This window comes from Lepus europaeus, chromosome 12 (assembly GCF_033115175.1).
Source record: "Lepus europaeus isolate LE1 chromosome 12, mLepTim1.pri, whole genome shotgun sequence".
Lineage (NCBI taxonomy): Eukaryota > Metazoa > Chordata > Mammalia > Lagomorpha > Leporidae > Lepus > Lepus europaeus.
Window position 1 is genome coordinate 10337832 of NC_084838.1, and position 18833 is coordinate 10356664.

General features: G+C 48.0%; 1 protein-coding gene across 9 annotated transcripts in view; it reads left to right on the top strand.

The window, feature by feature from the left end:
• The window catches only part of DENND1A (DENN domain containing 1A), a 566150-nt gene that overhangs the window by 427542 nt on the left and 119775 nt on the right, over nt 1-18833 (top strand). The window lies entirely within an intron of this gene.

The following is an 18833-nucleotide window of genomic DNA, read 5'->3' on the forward strand; positions in this document are numbered from 1 at the left end:
AACTTAACACACAGAGTTGGAATAATTCCGTCCACCGCCTTGGGATCAGCATCTACCCAGAACCTACTCTGCAGGCACTGTTCCAGATGCTGCTTGAGATAAAACCCCGGCACTGACATCGCTTCGGTTCTAGGAGGACATGGTAAAAGGTGACGAGGATCAGCATATGATATGTCGAATGGTAATAAGTGTTGTGCAGGAGAAGCAAGCCAAGGAAGGGGCTGGCGGGAGCCGCCGGGGCCGTAGGTGCTGAGAAGAGGGTCTGGCAGCAGCCGGCTCCGTCGGTGTCTAGCACGCACACTCTTTCCACAGGTCCCAGGCTGCTTCTGACCCTCCCGGGGATGGTTTCCAGGGCATAGTGAGGAAACAGGAACGCTGGCATCTTGCTTCTTGGCGTGGAGTTGGTAATTCGATGTGTCAGGGTGGTGACTCTGCATTCCTGGGGTAGAGAACGTTTTTCTGCACTCCCTGCTGTCAGCAGCACGTAGCTGCTGCTTTCATCTCTCTGGCTGCCCAGACACAGCTCATCTTGATGCAGGAAGCATCTTGCCAGCTCAGCCTCGGGCCCCGGGGGCTGAGGACATGCGCCTGTCCTGGACGAGGGTCTCCGTGGCTGCTGGGCTCAGAGGAACTCAATGCCTCTTTTTCTCTGCTTCTGAGAAGCAGTGCCATAGAGAGTAAGTAAGCGCAGGTGACCTTAGGCGCTCTTTCCTCATCTTTGGGATCCAGTCGACTAGCTTAATTCTGTAAGCAGATACTGGGCACCTACTCTGCACCAGGTCCCAGGGTAGACAGTGGTATAAAGAGATGGATCGGGTTATGGAAGCTGCTCCCAGCAGTCCCATCGACCTGGGCTCCCTGTTTTCTGAGCAGGTAACCTGGGGGAAGTTTACTAACCCATCTTCCGTGCTTCATTTTCCTTATCTGTAAAATGGGAAGAAGACTGGAAGAGAGAATGTACAGCATGGCGCCCAGCACCCAGTGAGAACTTAATGTTAGTTTGTAAAATACAGACATATGAAAACAAGCCTTTAATTCATTGCTAGATCCCATGAGAAAACAGTACAGTATTCTAATGGAGACAGTGATAATCTCATCACAATGACACTGTTCAGAAGGAAATGTTGACGTTCAGTGTTTTCTACTAGGTGAGCACCATTAGACCTTTTTAAAAAGGAATCTTTTTTGTTGTAAAAGAAAACCAAGGTGGATAGCCATAATTAAATGAGTGACTTTGTGAATTGTTTCAAGAACATCACCTCCCAAGACAGGAAGTAGAAGTCTCCCAGGGCAGGAGGCAGAGCTTTGCTCCCCACCCTAGGGACCCCTTCAGGTTGGCACCTGAGTACTTCTTTGCTTACATGGCATGGTAGCCTTTGCTGTCCATGACTTTCAGATATTACAAGAGGCCCCAAGTTCATCTCATATGTCCCCTGCACCCCCCAACCTGGAATCAGAGCTCACTTCGGAAAGCACTGGTTTCTTTTGGTGAGAAATCTTATCTCAAAACCCGACCAGGGATACTCATTGCTCCTGGGTTTGTCGTTTCTGGGCCTTTCCTTTTCTAGGTACTGCATGCAGGTGCTCATGTATGTACAGATATCTTGTAGCTTTCTGTTGGCACGTCCAGTTAAAATTCAAAGCTACAGAGCTTCTATTTAACCTCCTCTCTTTTGCATCTGTATTTGCTTTCCTCCAGACTGAGAACTGCAGCTCCCCAGGGCACAAGGGGTCGTGGTTACTGATCTGTTCCCATACACTCAGAGAAGGGTACAAATGCCACCACCAGCGGGATCGTAGAAAGCTGCCTAACTTTTTTTCATATTTTCCCCCTAAACTATATGAAAGTTTTCAAAAATTTCAGGGAAAAATGCATATTATGAAAAGTATATACATGGATTTCCAAACTTTTTGCACCAAAATAAAATGCCCTTTTAATTTCATTTATCTGTGAAGTTTTTGGAGTTCCTTCATATTCACATTGTAGAATACACAGCCGCTACACACTGCATGATGTCCCTCTCAGTCCCCTTAACCTTGGTCTTCAGGTGACTCTGCTTGTTGCTACCACTCCTGGTTGTGATGTCTCTTCAGTTATTTTTGGTTGTCTGAAGCTTGCTCCCTAGTAGATTCCTTAGGAAGGTTCCTGGGAACAATATTTCCTCGGTTGTTAAATGATAACAGTTTCTCTGCACTCTTTATACTTGAAAGTCAGTTTTGCTAGGTATAAAATCTTTGGCTCCTACTTTCTTCCCTTGAGTATTTTTTTTTTTTTTTAATATTTCTTTGAAAGGCAGAGTTACAGAGAGGAAGGGACACACACAAAAAAGTGAGATCTTCCATCTGCTGGTTCCCTCCCCAAATGTCCACAATGGCTGGGGCTGGGCCAGTCCAAAGTCAGGAGCTTGGGACTGCATCCAGATTTCCTGTGTGGGTGGCAGGGACCCAAGTACTTGGACAATCCTCTGCTGCCTTCCCAGGCACATTAGCAGGAAGCCCAATTCCATATGGGATGGCAGCATCACAGGCTTAACCCACTGCACTGCAGTGTGGACCCCTCTTCCCTTGAGTATCTGAGGTATGTTATTCCATTTTCTTCTGGCAGAAGTTATAACAGCCTCAATTTTCTTTTGTCACATGTTCCTTTTTTTCTTTTCAACACTCAGACATTTTTGCCTGTCTTCCTGTGAAGTCCGGTGTTTTCACCAGACTGTCCTAGTTGGCAATTCTGCCTGTGTAGTCTCAGGTGTGCTGTGTAGTTTTCAGACATATTTGAAGCATACTGTTTCAACTCTATGGGAGAAATACCATTTCATCCTGTTTCTGTAAAGAGTTCTGGAATTACTGGTTTTAGCGTTGATTCTGGTTTTTGCATTTTCTTCTTCAGGAATTCTAATTAACCCTATATTCAATCTTCTTTGTCTTCCATGTTATTGAGATGCAATTACTCTCCACTTATTTTTGAATTTAAAGTTCTTGTCTTGTTTTTCTTAAAGCATTATCTGTTGAGTTAATTTGCTCTTCTTTCTAGTTTAATATTTATTTCTGAAAAGAGATTTTTCTTTCTTTTATTTCTAATTCTTTTCTGAGTTCTGTCCCCTTGTTTGTAAGTTTTTATAATCCAGATATATGTTGTTTCTTTTATGCCTTGTACCATTTTCTTAATGTCAGGAGTTCATTTTGATGTGGTAGGTTGTAATTTTACTCTAGCTTGTGGGCGTGTCTTTCAAACTTTCATTGTCTACGAGATGTCATTCTGTCCTTTCCGTTTTTCTATAACAATATGTGTGATTTGACCTCTCTACTTTTCTTGTTATTTGTTTTGCGTGGAGTTGGGTTTCCTGACTTGAGAGTGAGACGAGGTTCAGGAAAGCATGGAAAACGTCTCAGAGTTAGCAACCCTCCTGCTATTTGTGGCAGCGTCCCGAAGTTTGGGAGCTGCTTTCTGACGATTTCTGTGTTGCCTTCCCCTGCCCCGGTCCAGATCTTCTTTCCCCTTCCTCTCTCTTCCCCTGTCTGGCTCGGTCTCAACCCCACTCACAGCCGAGGGTCGTGATGCATTCTCGCAGGAGTTCCTAGGAGCGCATCAGGGACTTCGAGCACCCCAGCCCTTTCAGCCCTTCACTCTGTGGTCCCCTTGCAGGCAGAGGCCAGAACCCTCCCAGGTTCTGCAGCTCCTTGCAGATCGGCCCGCCAGCCCTGCCACAGTCCCTGGTGGCTGTTCTGAGGGTCACTCGTTCTCAGATCTGTCCAGCAGGTCTGTTGGTGGCTTGCACTGTTACTGGTACAAAGTACTCACCTGTGTGGATTTTGAGGTTTGTTGCTGACCTAGTTTTGTGGTAGATGCTGCACGAGTTTGAGAGTTTTGGCTATCCAATCATACTGCCTTTTATATGTGGGGATTTGAATAGGTTGAACAACTAACTGTACCACCACTATTGCCACAGCCAGCAAATTCCCAGACTCCTCCTCTTCTGTTTTGCTTTCTTTCTTAGACATTCAGGAAGCAGGAGCAGTCAATAAGCCTAACAGTTGAAATACCAGTGTCCCACCCTGACGTACCTGGGTTCAATTCCTGGCTCTGGTTACTAACTCCAGCTTCTTGCTAATGCAAACTCTGGTATGCAGCGATGATGGCTCAAGTCACTGTATTCCTGCTGCCCACATGGGAGACCTGGATTGAGTTCTTGGCTTTGGATTCCAGCCTCAGCCATTGTGAAATGAATCCTCCCCCTCCCTGGCCCCTCCCCCCTCCTCCCCCTTCTCCCCCAAAAGCAAAATAGCTTTCACAAGTGGAGTAAGTGCCCTCATGGAACTTACATTCTGTTGCAGGAAGACAATAAGCATGAACTAAAAAAAAAAAAGCCAAACAAACAAACAAGGTTTCCGATCATGCTGATTGGCTGTAAGGGCAGCCAGTGAGGAGAAGCGGGAGGGAGCGGGGCCGTGCGTGTGGGTAGTCCTCCCCAAAGAGGTGGTGTCTGAGCTGAAGCCTGACTGTGTGAGCGCCAGGCGCAGCACACAGCAAATGCAGAAACCCCGGTGAGGGCAGGCATTTGACCAATAGTTAAGTTGCCACTTGAGATGCCCCGCATCCCATATAGAAGTCCCAGGGTTCAGGTCCTGGCTCCACTTCCTATTCCAGCTTCCTGCTAATGTACACCCTGGGAGATGGCTCAAGTCCTTGTTTCCCTGCCACCCAAAAGAGATGCCCAGTTGAGTTCCCAGCTTCTGGCCCAGTCCTGGCTTTTGCAGGCTTTGGGGGAGTAACCAGCAGATGGAAGATCAATATTGATATATCTCTGTCTGCCTCCTTTCAAAAAAAAATAAGTAAATAAGTACGGTAAAAATGAAAGCTCATGTTGAAATGAGTCTGACCTATTAAAGCAACAGAAAGTAAAGCAGGAGATGAAACCAGAGAGGCAGACAGGGCCTGAGTCATGAGGGACCTTGTGGGCCCAGGACAGGAGTTTGGATTTTAATCCGAGTACTGCAGAAAGCATCAGGGGAACTGGAAGGAAAAGCGTATTATGCGAGTTTAAGTTGTGCGAGTTTGTTTGGGCTGCTGGCTTGGGAAAGGGCTGTAGGGGGTAAGAGTCGAAGTTAGGAGCAAAGGTCTGGGGTGAGGCTGCTGTGGCCAGTGGGAAGCTGCAGAGGGCTCGGAACTGGGGTAAAAAGCGACAGGTCTTGCCCCAGCGCTAGACGAAGAGAAAAGAAACGTCCAGGATGGGTCTATCCCCTGCTGTCTGTGTTTTTCAGTCTTGTTTCTAAGAGAAGATCAGATAGAACTTTGGCCCTAAATACTCATTTACTGTAATATATCAGGCCACAAACTGATGGGTGATTTTTACAACTCTTGGGGCAGGCAGGGAGGTGGGTGCTGCTTTCCAAATTAGAGAAAGAGTTTCTATAAAACAGTCGATATTAAAACAAGGGAAGGAAGCGAACAGGTATTTCACCAGAGAGGTAACATGAATAGCGCATGAACATGGGAAAATATCCTCAGCTTCATTCGTGATCAGGGAAAGTAGACAAGACCAAGGCACCGTCACTTTTTACACGTGGTAGATTGGCAGCAATTAGAGCGTCGGATACACTGATGAATGTGGAGCTGTTGGCAGTGTGAATTAGTACCACGGGTTCGGGAACATCTGACATTAAATTATAGCATTCCACTTAGACTAGGAGACATGTTCAAAAGTATTCCTATCAGCGAAAACATACTGGAAACAACTCAAATATATGTTGAAGGATAACAGATGATAAGTTATAGATACTTGTGCAATGGAACTTTGGATAGCCCTGAAAATAAGTGAATTTCAGCTATAAGTAACAACTCGGATGAATCTTAGAAACATACAGTGTGATACTAGTGTTCACAGCTCAAGAGCAAACCAAACCAAAAACTATGTAGGCCACGTCCATGTGTGACAAAGCTTAAGAAAACACATAAAACTTTAGGGAATGAGGAACAGAGTTGAGAATGAGCATTAACCTGCTCTGAGGAGAAGGTGGAGAAATACGAAGACAGTGTCAGAGGATTGGTGCCCCCTGTTTCTTCAGTTAGACTCACAGATGCCTGTTTCGTTGCAACATATAACCTTGTGCGGGTTACCTGCAGCCTCTCCGGTAGAAATAGAAGCCGCATGATAAATTAAACCCAATGGAATTACAAAATACATGGAGTGTTCATAATTTTCAAACTCTTTCATAATATTGTGCTAGACCCCTCTTGTGTGACATGTTTCAGACTTTCCTAAGGATCCTGACATAGAGGATTCTAGATTTCCACTGTGGCTGTGGAAGAGCAAGGGCGGCTTGGATGAATGTAGGTGAGCTTCCTGCCCCATGTTTTCAGGAACTAAACGTAGACGACTCCGCTCACGGCCTTCACACTTTACTTGAGGCCTTTCTGGGAGGAAAGACCTCTGAAACGCTGCTGGGAAAACGGCTCCGGGATCTTTAAACAGACTCCAAGTGATGGGTCACCCCTCCCAGTGCCAGCACCAAGCACTGTTCTCATACAGCCTGTCTGGTTGGAAGACCCATTCCCTCCGACTTCCAGAACTTGCAGGCACATGCAAAGAAATCACGAGTCGCCCAACTCCAGGAGATGTGCATCTTTCTGAACTCCAGGGCGGCTCAGCAAATAACGACCAGTCAGTGTTAGCCTCTGAGACAGCCAAGCTCAAGTGCAGTCCCTTTTATTTCTCTCCTGTTCAATGCCTCAGAATACCAAAATACAGGCAAATATTCCCACAGACTGCACAGCTGTATTTTTGGTGTGCTAAGGAGAGTGAATGAGTGAACTTGTACCATTTTTAAAAAAAATTTCATTATTTATTTGAAATTCAGAGTTACAGAGAGGCAGAGGTAGAGAGAGGTCTTCCATCTAATGGTTCACTCCCTAGATGGCCGCAACAGCCAGAGCTGCACTGATCCAAAGCCAGGAACCAAGATCTTCTTCTGGGTCTCTTATGCACATGCAGGAACCCAAGGACTTGGGGCATCTTCTACTGCTTTTCCAGGCCTTAACAGAGAGCTGGATCGGAAGTGGAGCAGCTGAGACTCCAATCAGCGCCAATATGGGATGCCGGCACCTCAGGCAGCGGCTTTAGATACTATGCCGCAGCGCTGGCCCCGCCATTTTCTTTTCAATCAAGATAAAAATCCAGGTGGGGAAAAAAATCGTCCATCACATCACTAAGGAAAAACGTTTTCAATGTGTTTTCTGAAATATATCTCGAGTACCTTCTGTGTGCCTGACACAGAGCTAGACACTCTACAACCATATGGGCAGTACGTGGCAGAGTTATGATTCAGATACAGGGCTTGCTTCCATAGAAAATATACTTTCTTTTTGCAGGATAATAATTCAACAGTAGAAATGAAACAAGCCACAAATGAGATAACTCATCTACACATTAACCTGTAATGCTGCGTGTCCTGCATCTAATGTCCTTGATGCACCTGAGCACATGTTCCGCCTCTGAGCGCCAACTCAGGGCGAAGCCAGCGGCTTCATTGTTTGTCCGCTCATTCGATTCTTGCTGTGCCCTGGGCTGAAGCCTGACTAGTTCCTTTTTTTGTGGATTAACACACATGGCAGGCAGTTCCTGGGATAAGGGAGACTAAATGTACTTCCTGTGCTTCCGGTGATGCTGACGGATACTTTCTGTGGTGGATGGGTTTTCTGTGTGTGTGTTAGTTTTTAATTCTGTTAAAAGAAAGGACTTCTAATGACAGTCAGGTGATGCCATTTACTGGGTTGTCTGATTTTGATTTCACTTGGCTTCTTCAAAGCGTGCTGTGATAAAAGACATAGAGCCCACGTCAACACTTGAATCACGTTCCAGAAGATTTCAGGCATTGGTAGTGTTTCAGCCAACAGTGGTGGATCGAGGTAAGAGTAGAGCCCTTGACTGCACCCAGGGACATTCTACAGAAGAGCTGGCAGGGACTCTGCGGCATGTTGATGCCTTGCAACAGAGGAAGACCCAGGACCTGTTCCAGGTCAAGGAGGGCTAGGAGCCACAGCAGGCGAACGCAGTGTGGGGTCCAGGGTTTTCTTTCACTTTAGAGAGACACTTTTTGGACAGTTGGTAAATTCTGAATAAAGTCTAGCTTTTAGATTTTTCAGACGATTTTGATTATTTGTAACAGTGTTCATTTCCCTGTTTTGATCATGATACCCTGTGTACATGAGAGGACTTCCTGATTTCGGGTGATATCATTTGCTCTCATACCTGAGCTGACAGCACAGCATTGTTCCAGTGCAGTCAGCAGATTAGGGAACAGTTTGAGCAGAATGGGAATTGCATCTGATTTGATTCATTTGAAAAATTCTAGGTGAATGCAAAAGACAAAATATATAACCGTGTGTGTGTATGTGTGTGTGTGTACCACTCAAGTATCTGCCAGTTACCTCAGTTCGTCATATGGGTGATGGGCCACATCCAACCTGCCAAGTCCAGCATTATCCATTTCCTGTCTTTTGACAACTTCCCAACATACTCACACACTCCAATCCTTCTGCCACCCACGTCCGCAAGCAAATTACTTCTTCTTTAAGGTAAAATGACATTTATCGTAGTGGTTACATATATTTTAACTTTTTTCCGTGTATAAATGTGTTTTCAGATTACATTGATTATTGTATCTATGCTGATGTCCTCGTTTTGATCATGACACTCTGTGAGCTGGGTTTCTCTCTTATTTCTAATGTGTCACTGATGAAGCTTTTGGGTGTTGTGCCCCGGGCGTGGTGATTTTGAGGATCGGCTGTGTCACATTATAGCAGAAAGCACTCGACTTAAGTCCTTAGGGGTAAAGGGACATCAGGTCTACAGTTTAGTCTCAAATACTCCGGAAAAGTGTTCTATGTATAATATAATTACGTTGTGTCTGCGTCAGCATCTGTATGGGAGTTGGGGGCTGGAGAGAAAAGAGATTAAGTCGGTGTGGTAAAATCTTTACCCTTGGGGTCATCTAGGTGATGGGGAAAAGTAATTCTTTACCACTGTTCTTGTAACTTTTCTTTAGATCTGAAATTATATCAAATGAAAAGAGAAGATTAAAAGTATTATGGTGTTCAAGTGTAGAAAAGCTAAAGAAGGCAAAAGGCTGAGGAAATGACCAGAACGACAAGGGAGAGGCTCCAAACCAGACCTTCCACAGGGCAGACTAGGCCCTGAGTTCAGTCTGATGCAACCTGTTTTTAAAATATCACAGAAACATTGCCTCTGTTAAAATGGGAAAGAAACATTCTGCTTTCCCAGAGGATTTTTGGGAGAGTCTAACCCAGAGAACGGTGATCTTGGGCAGGCATTGTGGTGCAGTGGGTTAAGCTACTGCTTGAGACACTTGCATCTCCATATCACAGGGCTGGGTCAAGTCCTGGCACCTCTGCTTCTGATCCAACTCTGTACTGTTGCATCCAGGGAGAAAGCAGATAATGACTCAAGTCCTTGGGCCCCTCCCACCCACGTGGGACACCCGAAAGGAGTTCCTGGTCCCAGCATCAGCCTGGCTCAGCCCTCGCTGTTGTGGAGATTAGCGGAGGGAACTAGCATATGGAAGAGCCTTCTTGCTCTTTCTCTCACTCTGCCTTTCAAGTAGATGAAAATAAGTATTTTTTTTAAGTAAAAACTACCCCCCCCCAATGACAAAGACAAAAACTGTAACCTATGTATAAATTTACACATTGCAAATAGTGTCTTTTTTTTTTTAAAGATTTTATTTATGCATTTGAGAGGTAGACTTACAGTGAGAGAGAGAAACACAAAGAAAGGTCTTCCTTCCGTTGGTTCACTCCCCAAATGGCCACAACAGCTGGAGCTGCACCAATCTGAATCCAGGAGCCAGGAGCTTCTTCCGGTTCTCCCACGTGGGTGCAGGGGCCCAAGGACTTGGGCCATCTTCTACTGCTTTCCCAGGCCATAGCAGAGAGCTGGATTGGAAGAGGAGCAGCCAGGACTAGAACTTGCACCCATATGGGATGCCAGCGCCATGGGCGGAGGATTAACCTACTGCACCACGGCGCCAGCCCCTAGTGTCTTTTTTTTTTTTTAAAGATTTATTTATTTATTTGAAAGTCAGAGTTATGCAGAGAGAGGAGAGGCACAGAGAGAGAGAGAGAGAGGTCTTCCATCTGCTGGTTCACTTCCCAAAGGAGCCAGGAGCTTCTTCCAGGTCTCCCAAGTGGGAGCAGGGGCTCAAGCAATTGGGCCATTTTCCACTGCTTTCCCAGGCCACAGCAGAAAGCTGGATCAGAACTGGAGCAGCCAGAACTCAAACTGGTACCCATATGGGATGGTGGCACTGCAGGCAGTGGCTTTACCTGCCGGCTTTTTTTCTTTTTATTTATTTATTTTTACTAGAGAGGCATAGTTATGGACAGAAAGAGGGAAAGACAGAGGTCTTCCATCAGCTGGTTCACTCCCCAAAGGAGCCAGGAGCTTCTTCCAGGTCTTCCACGTGGGTGCAAGGGCAAAGCACTTCAGCCATCTTCTACTGCTTTCCCAGGCCACCATCAGGGAGCTGGAACAGAAGAGGAGCAGCCGGGCCTTGAACCAGTGCCCAGGATGCCAGTGCTGTGGGTGAATGCTTAGCCTACTACACCACAGCACCTGTCCCACAAATAATGTCTTTATTCTTTTCCTAAATCCAAGGACATTAACATACTTTACTCATTGGATATGTGCATTATAGTTATTACAAATTCCACTTGACTTTTTTACAGAAAACACTTAAGTTATTGACAATAGCTAACTAGTTTACAGCCTATCAATGTCTGTGGATGTTCAACATCATTTCCCTGTGACTCATGATTCTTCTTGCTGAATTACACCTTAATATTTCTTTCTTTCAGTGAGCACCTACAAATTCCTCTTGTCCTTGTGTGTCTGAAAAATGTTTTATTTTGCAGTGACTCTTGAGGGATAGTTTAGCTGGGTATGAAACTGTACACTGACAATTACTTTGATGATTTGTTTTTTTCTCATCTTTTTTACTAGCAAAAAGTGTTATCCAGGCCGGTGCCACGGCTCAATAGGCTAATCCTCTGCCTGCGGTGCCGGCACACCGGGTTCTAGTCCCAGTCAGGGCACCGGATTCTGTCCTGGTTGCCCCTCTTCCAGGCCAGCTCTCTGCTATGGCCTGGGAGTGCAGTGGAGGATGGCCCAAGTGCTTGGGCCCTGCACCCACATGGGAGACCAGGAGAGGCACCTGGCTCCTGGCTTCAGATCAGCACAATGTGCCAGCCACGGCAGCCATTGGAGGGTGAACCAACAGCAAAGGAAGACCTTTCTCTCTGTCTCTCACTATCGACTCTGTCCAAAAAAAAAAAAAAAAAAGTGTTATCCAACCAGTTGTCATTCTTTTGTAAAAATCTATCTTTTCTCTCTAGGAACTAATAAGATTTTTTCTTTCATTTTATGTTCTGTGGTTTCCTTATAGTGTATCTAGGTGGGTTTATCTTTGCTCATCCCACTTGATGATCAGTCTCTCTTCAGACCTAGGGCTCATGTCTTTCCTCAACTCTGGAATGTCCTCAAGCATTATCTCCTCAAATACTACTTCTCCACTAAGCCTAGTTTTTAGTTTTTTTTTATTCTGGAAACTCCTAGATACACAGGTTGGCATTTCCCAATCTATTATCCATGTATTGACTGATCTGTTTCTCTTTCTCTCTCTCTGATTTATTCTGGTGAACTCTTTAGTAATATCTTCTAGAATATATTATATTATCCTAGTTTCATGGGTTAAAAATAAATGAAACATGAGGCTGGGTTTTATGCTAGATGAAAGAGTCAGTAAGAAATAGAGCCTGTTGGCCGGCGCCACAGCTCACTAGGCTAATCCTCTGCCTGCGGTGCCAGCACCCCAGGTTCTAGTCCTGGTTGGGGTGCCAGATTCTGTCCCGGTTCCTCCTCTTCCAGTCCAGCTCTCTGCTGTGGCCCAGGAAGGCAGTGGAGGATGGCCCAAGTGCTTGAGCCCTGCACCCACATGGGAGACCAGGAGGAAGCACCTGGCTCCTGACTTCGGATTGGCGCAACATGCCGGCCGCAATGCGCCGGTTGTAGCAGCCGCCTGGGGGGTGAACCAATGGAAAAAGGAAGACCTTTCTCTCTCTCTCTCTCTCTCTCTCTCTCTCTCTCTCTCTCTCTCTCTCTCCCTCTCTCCCTCTTTCTCACTGTCTAACTCTGCCTGTCAAAAGAAAAAAAAAAGTAGAGCCTGCATTTGAATCCACATCTGCCTGATTCCTGACCTGGATTGGGTTCTATGATTTGGGAATTCATGAGTTTATTCCAGAAATCTAGAACCCTGGAGCAGTGCAGTAATTTCAGATCTCTGTGGTGGCTGTCACTGGGACAAGGAAGGTGACTTCAGTGACTTCAGCCCCCGACTTTGGGACGACACATGCTAGAGGACCTGACAAGTGTCAAGAGTGGTATTTGGCCTCTCTTCCATTTTCATCCTAAGTTGTTTCTGAGAAAAACAACTTTAATTCCCTTTTATCACTTTTGGTATGCAAAATTCCCATTTTCCCCATTCTCCTGGCTGTCTAAATAGACTGCTTACCAGGATTTGTTTGTATACCACTTGTCTCTTCCCAGTAACTGAATCTAGGTCTTATTTTTTGGGGGGCAGATGTTGTTAAACTTGGAATTTTGCAGCGAAGGGGAAGTGATGAAATGTTTACAACACTGTTCTATAAATATACATATAAACTGTTGTTATTATTCAACGTTTGTTGAGTGCCCACATAGTGCTGGGTGTTGGGTTTTACTGTGGTTGGGGAAGAGCAAGCCCAGGCTCACATAGATCATTCCTGTGCAGTCACGAACCTGATCATTTATTTTTGAGATTATATCCATTGCTCTGTCAGGGAATTCAGAGAGAATTTTTAGAAACTCACACCATCCAGCTTGGACATTGCAGTCAAAGATGTTGGTGACACATGCAAGTACATTATTTTGTCATTCATGTGAAAAATAGCACTTTGGTCTTCTGTAAATGTGACACAGGAACTCACAGGCCCAAAAGGGAAGGAAACCTGAAAAGCAGCTGGAGTGCAGTGGGCTGGAGACCATCACAAAAGAAAGCGCTAGGAAGAGAGCTATGGAAGAGGATGTAAGAAGGGTAAGTCAAGGAGGGCTTCCCAGAGGAAGAGATACTCACTCAAGATGGGTCCTGAAGCAGAGGGTTTCACCTGAAAGCAAAAAGCTCCTTCAGTGAGGGAGCAGCAACTGTAGAAAAGGCCCCAGTGGTTCCAGGGGGCTGCATTATAAGGCGTGTCGTGGAAAGATGACGCTGGGAGCTGGGGCTGCTCTGTGGAACTCCTCGAATGCCTCACGGGAAGCGCGGTGCCTGGTGGTTGTGAGAAGTACTGACAGGTTTCAGGGAGGTTCTGAAAGGTTTCTGGAGGCCCTGAGGATGCTGGTTGGAAGGAGAGGAGACCAGGAGACTAGCCCTGTGTGGAGCCGTGCAATGGAACAAGGAGAGCAAGTCTGGGAGAGAGGGAAGAGATACGGTTGAATCGATCGCTGAAAATGGGGGGCAGGAGGAGCAGGGAGTGTCTGGAGAACTTCCAGAATCTTGGCGTGGGGGCCCACGAGGAGGGCTTTTTCCCACAGCACCAGGCTCCAGCAGAAAACACATGGCGAATGTTTCTCCTCTCGGGTTCCGCCAGGCAGCCCCCAGTCCCAGAAGGAGTAAACAGTTCTGGTTGTCCCCAGAGCTGGGGAGGCTGCTGGAGCATGAACCACGCTGGGAGCCATGAGAATAACTGGCGGGAACGGTCCCGGCCCTTCCCGTTCGCTGTCTGGAGGAGCGCTCTCCTTTGCAGAGAACTCTGATGTGATCCATGCTTCCTGCCTCGAGCTGTCTCCCCTCATTGCGGCTGGAATGCTGGGCCTGGGTCTGACCAACTGGCTCTTGTCTCGTGCTCCTTTTGAATGATCAGACCTTTTCACTTAATATTGAAAATCATCTCTGATGAGTAGTACACACTGCACTGGTGACGGACGCTTTCCTCCGTCATCCCATTCCACGCTCACAGCAACCCAAGGGGCGGGAGTAACGTGGGTTTCACAGGTGAGGAGCTCAGGTTCCAAGACGTGGATCCCCGATCGCAAAGCAGGTTGGTCGCAGAGTCAAGGTTGGAGGCTGATTCTTACCATAAAGCTGTGTTTGCTGCCATCCTGTGACTGTCCACTCTGGCGCTATGATCTTTTTTTGGAGGCTGAGAGATAGAGCGTGAACTTTTTTTTTTTTTTTTTTTTAAAGCACACACCTTCTTTGGAGATTTCTGTTCATTCATTGTTGAACCTCAAATAGCCTGTCTTATGTGTCAGTACAGTCACCAGGTTGGGCCCTGGGTTGGTGACGAGTAGTGAGACCAGTTGAGAGAATGCCAAGCGAGTGGGGGATTCTATTACAGTTTAAGGAGTGAGTGCGCCACAGAGGGGACTAGAGGATGCTGTGGGAGACCCCAACTCAGGGCACACGTGGGAACTGGAGCTTGGGGAAGGTGCTGCAGAGGAAGTTAGGTCCCCGCTGAGATCCGAGGGGTGGTGAGAAACATCTTCAGGCAGGAGGAGGAGCATAGCCGAAGGCGTGGCAAGAGCCGAAACTGAAAGGTGGGCTTGGCCCAGCTCAGGGAGTGCCCTGTAAACCGTTTCAGGGTGGCGAAGCCTGAGGCCAGCGGGCCGCTGTGAAGGAAAGGGAGATTACACGGTGAGTGAGGCATTTTTTAAAGGTGTCTGTGGCGGCAGCGGAAAGAAAGAAATGGTTGTTTGGAGGCAGAGAGCTCCCCAGGGGCTGCTGCCATAATCCAGGGCCCAGATGATGGTGGCTGCACCTGGGGAAGTGACTGTTAAGAAGGGAAGGGGGTGGGGTGGGAAACAGGAAGGGGTAGAACCCACAAGTGTTGGTCACTGAGTGAATGGGGAAGAGAGGGAAAAGTAAAGCAAGAGCACCCTGCTTCCTGGGATGAAGGAAGACACAAGGTTAGGGAGGGAAGCTGAGTTCAAGTCCACTCACCCTGAATCTAACTCATCAGTGGACGTCCAAGAGGTGGCTGCTTAGCAGGCTCTGAATGTGAATCTGGGAGGTCACGGGAGAAGGGTGAGTTAGAAATAGATTTGAGAGCTGTCAGCGTATGGACGATAATTAATTAACCAGAGGAAGGGTCAAAGCAAGAAGAAAGGAGAGTGCAAGCCAGAGCACATCTGTGTGTGCAGACTCCCAGAGAACGGAGCTGGCACAGGAGCCAGAGAGGGCACATTTGCCGTGATGGGAACACTAAAGTCAGGGGCGCGAGTGCGCCATAGGCAGTGTCTGATGTCATTCTCTGAGGAGAAGCCCACTACACCGAGACACAAAGTCCCCTCTGGCTGTTGGCCACTGGCAGGTCTCAGGGATGCTGGGCAAGGGCAGTTTCAGCAGAGAGGCGGTGGAGGGGAAGTCTAGACACCCCCTTGGGCGGCTTGGCCACAGCACAAAGAGCGTGGTGAGACTGAGATGCGAGAAAGGGCTAAAGGAAGACTTGTAGTGTTTGTTCTTCGTGCTCCTATTCAGGGACTCGAGCACTCGGAAATGCTACTGGGAAAGAACCAGGGGAGACGAGGGTATTTGACGGAACCAGAACCTTGGGATGAGAGGGTTGTGGGAAAGTGTGGGAGTGGTCAGCCTTGGGGCTGGGACCAGGCCCTCCGTCTGAGTATCAGCAAGGAGGCCGCTGGAAGGCATGGGGATCCAGGTAGAGAGAAGTGCTGGAGGGAACGTGTGTCTGATGGCTTCTGTTTCCTCTGCAGTGTCAGGCAGGGGGTGGGGTGCTGGGCAGTGGTCAGGGACACAGAGGGACAGGGGCCAGCTGTCTCGGGGAGAGTAGAGCAGGTGTGAGTAGGGAATGGTGGCATGCGCTCGCTCGGTGAACCTGGAGCATCCATAGCTCTTTGACCTGATGCCGGGGGATTTGCCCATTTGTGATGAGCAGCTGGGCTGTCCACGGTCTGTGTTTGTCCTGTGCTTAGAGCTCGTCCTTGCAATTGTTTCCCCCTGTGGCTCCTGTGGAGAAGTCGTCATGCTGACCGGCTGTTGTTCAGCCAGTCACTGATCAGTGAGACGCGGATCCCTTTAAAGCTGTTTTCTCTCTGCCCTTCTGGCTAGTGGCATTTGTCTGCCACCTGTGCTAGCACAGGTGATTGGGGCGCTCTCTCCACTGGTGGCGTCGTCTTGCTTGGAGGTCCCATAGTTGGCATGTGTTCTGGGGATGCCCTCCACAAAGGAAGCCAGAATTCTTGTTGTGCTCCTTCCTGTCGTCCTCTTCCCTCTCCCGCTTCCTCTGGGCAAACTGAACCCAGAAGGCCAGCTTGTACCTAAATTCAAATTGCAAGTCCTAATAGATTGATTAGTTGATCTTTCTCTCTCTCTCTCTCTCTCTCTCTCTCTCTCTCTCTCTCTCTCTCTCTCCTTTTCTTGCCTCTCCCTGCAGAGTGCTGCTCCACCGGTCCTGGTTCTCTTGCAGACTCGTTTTACAGAGCTAGGAAGTGTACTTGGAAGGCCTGCCTGGGTTCAGATCCTGGCTCTGCTGCTTACTCACAGATGAATACATCTCCTCCTTTTCTTTATTTCCTGAATTGTTTTGAGAAGTGTAAGGATAGACAGAGCTCTCCCATGTATTGGTTCAAATGCCTGCAACAGCCAAGGATAGGCCAGCAGAGCCAGGAGCTGAAAACTCAGTCCAGGTCTCCCCTGTAGGTGGCAAGGACCCAAGCACTGTACAGCAGAGTGATTCTGCCTGTTTTCCAAGGTGGCCCAGAGAAGCTGATGAGCCAGCATGCATGAAGAACTCGGCAGGAAGAGGCGTGCGAGGATTTTCCCGACCGTCTCCCACTTTCAGTCGTTCACATGGGGTTCATTCCCAGGAGGTCCTGTTTGGGTGGCAGTCCCTGCAGGTGCAGAGCAATCTGGGTGGCAGTCCCTCCAGTCTTCTGCCAGGGTGGCTAAGTTGGAGGCGTGCATTCTGGTTGCGTCCTCAGTTTCCATGATGAGCGTGCACACCACCACCGTCTGCTCACTGAGCAGTAACAGATCTGAGCATTCAGTCCATGGAACCGAAGGGCTCACCTCTCGGAAGAAGGCGCCCTCAACCCTTCCAGCCCAGCCCCTGTGGGAGGCCAGGCTGAGTCGTTATTTGCAGAGAGATTCAAACCAGCCTCAGCAACTTCAGCACTTAAATGTGTTTGATGTGTCAAATGGTGTGCTTTTAGCCTTTTTTACCTTTTTGATGTTTATTTGGGGGGGAGGGTGCTTCCAAACACTTGTAGTGGGGGGGGGGCGCACACCCTGGCCTGTGTTTGTCACCACCCACTGTCACCTTACACCTCGCCCCCTTCGCCTGTTTCCATCCCTGTGACCTGGGCAGGTATTGGAGCTGGCAGCCTTCAGTTCCAGACCTACTCTGGGCCTCTGGGCTGGCTTCTTACGGGGAGCACTGAAAGTCGCTCCAGTCCTCTTGTGTTTGCTGCAGGTTATTGTTCATTCATCGACTCAGCCTGTTTATTGAGCGCCTACTGTGTGCACAGTGTTATGCCTTACTCTCCGTTTCTCTGATCCCCATAAGGAGCCCCACGCCAGGGGCCTGTTCTAGATAGTGAAGGATGAGTAGTGTTTCCCCTTGGGAACGTAGAAGACCTGTCATTCGATGCTGAGTCCGCACCCTGGTCTGCGGCTCTTTTGTGCCTGAGATGTCGGCAGGTCCTTCTTTATTCTCTCAGGCTCCATCCTCCAGTCACCCTTCTTGTCATCTTGCAGTCTCTGTGGGCACAAAGGGTCTGTTCTGTCATGTCATCGTTGTTGCAGAGTTTCTTTGTTGTTGGGGGGGTCGTGTCCCCCTCATGTGATCCCCTCTTGGAAGCCAGAGCTGCAAGCCTAAGAGGGTCCTCATGGTTATCAGCTGAGGGACTGATTCTGAAGAGCAGACCTGGGTCATTTCTGCATAAATGCCACACACTGAGATACTTGCGGGTAAATTCATCCTAAACCCTGACCTTGGCACCAAGACAGGAGCAGAGCCCAGCATTGAGCCAGCAGTACCTCTGGTCTTCTGAGCTCTTCCATTAATGGTCACTGTGGAAGTTTTTCACTGGTTCTCCTTTTCCTAGAAAGTAAGTGAATTTTACATATGCAGTGGCTTTCACTTTCAATTCTGATAGTCCAAGAGCAAGCTATGAACTTTTCTTGGACGTAGGGCCCATCAGTCTGAGTCTATAGCATAACAGACAAACCCTGCAGGCTTTGAATCAGGACGACTTGGGCTCCCATCTCTGGTTCTATAACTTACCTGCTGTATGGCCTTAAAAGCCAATCCCAACGTTTTGAGCTTTGGTTCCACATCTTACACTACCCCTGGAGTAAGAATTCCCTTCTTTGGCCGGCGCTGCGGCTTACTAGGCTAATCCTCCACCTGTGGCGCTGGCACACCGGGTTCTAGTCCCGGTTCGGGCGCCGGATTCTGTCCCGGTTGCCCCTCTTCCAGGCCAGCTCTCTGCTGTGGCCCGGGAGTGCAGTGGAGGATGGCCCAAGTGCTTCCAAGTGCTTGGAAGAAGCACTTTGCTCCTGGCTTCGGATTGGCACAGCGCGCCGGCCGTAGTGGCCATTTGGGGGGTGAACCAACAGAAAAGGAAGACCTTTCTCTCTGTCTCTCTCTCTCTCTCACTGTCTAACTCTGCCTGTCAAAAAAAAAAAAAAAAAAAAAAGAATTCCCTCCTTCCATGGCTCTTGGGAGGTGGACCTCTGCTGCGTGGGAGGTGGGCAGTGCTGAGCCG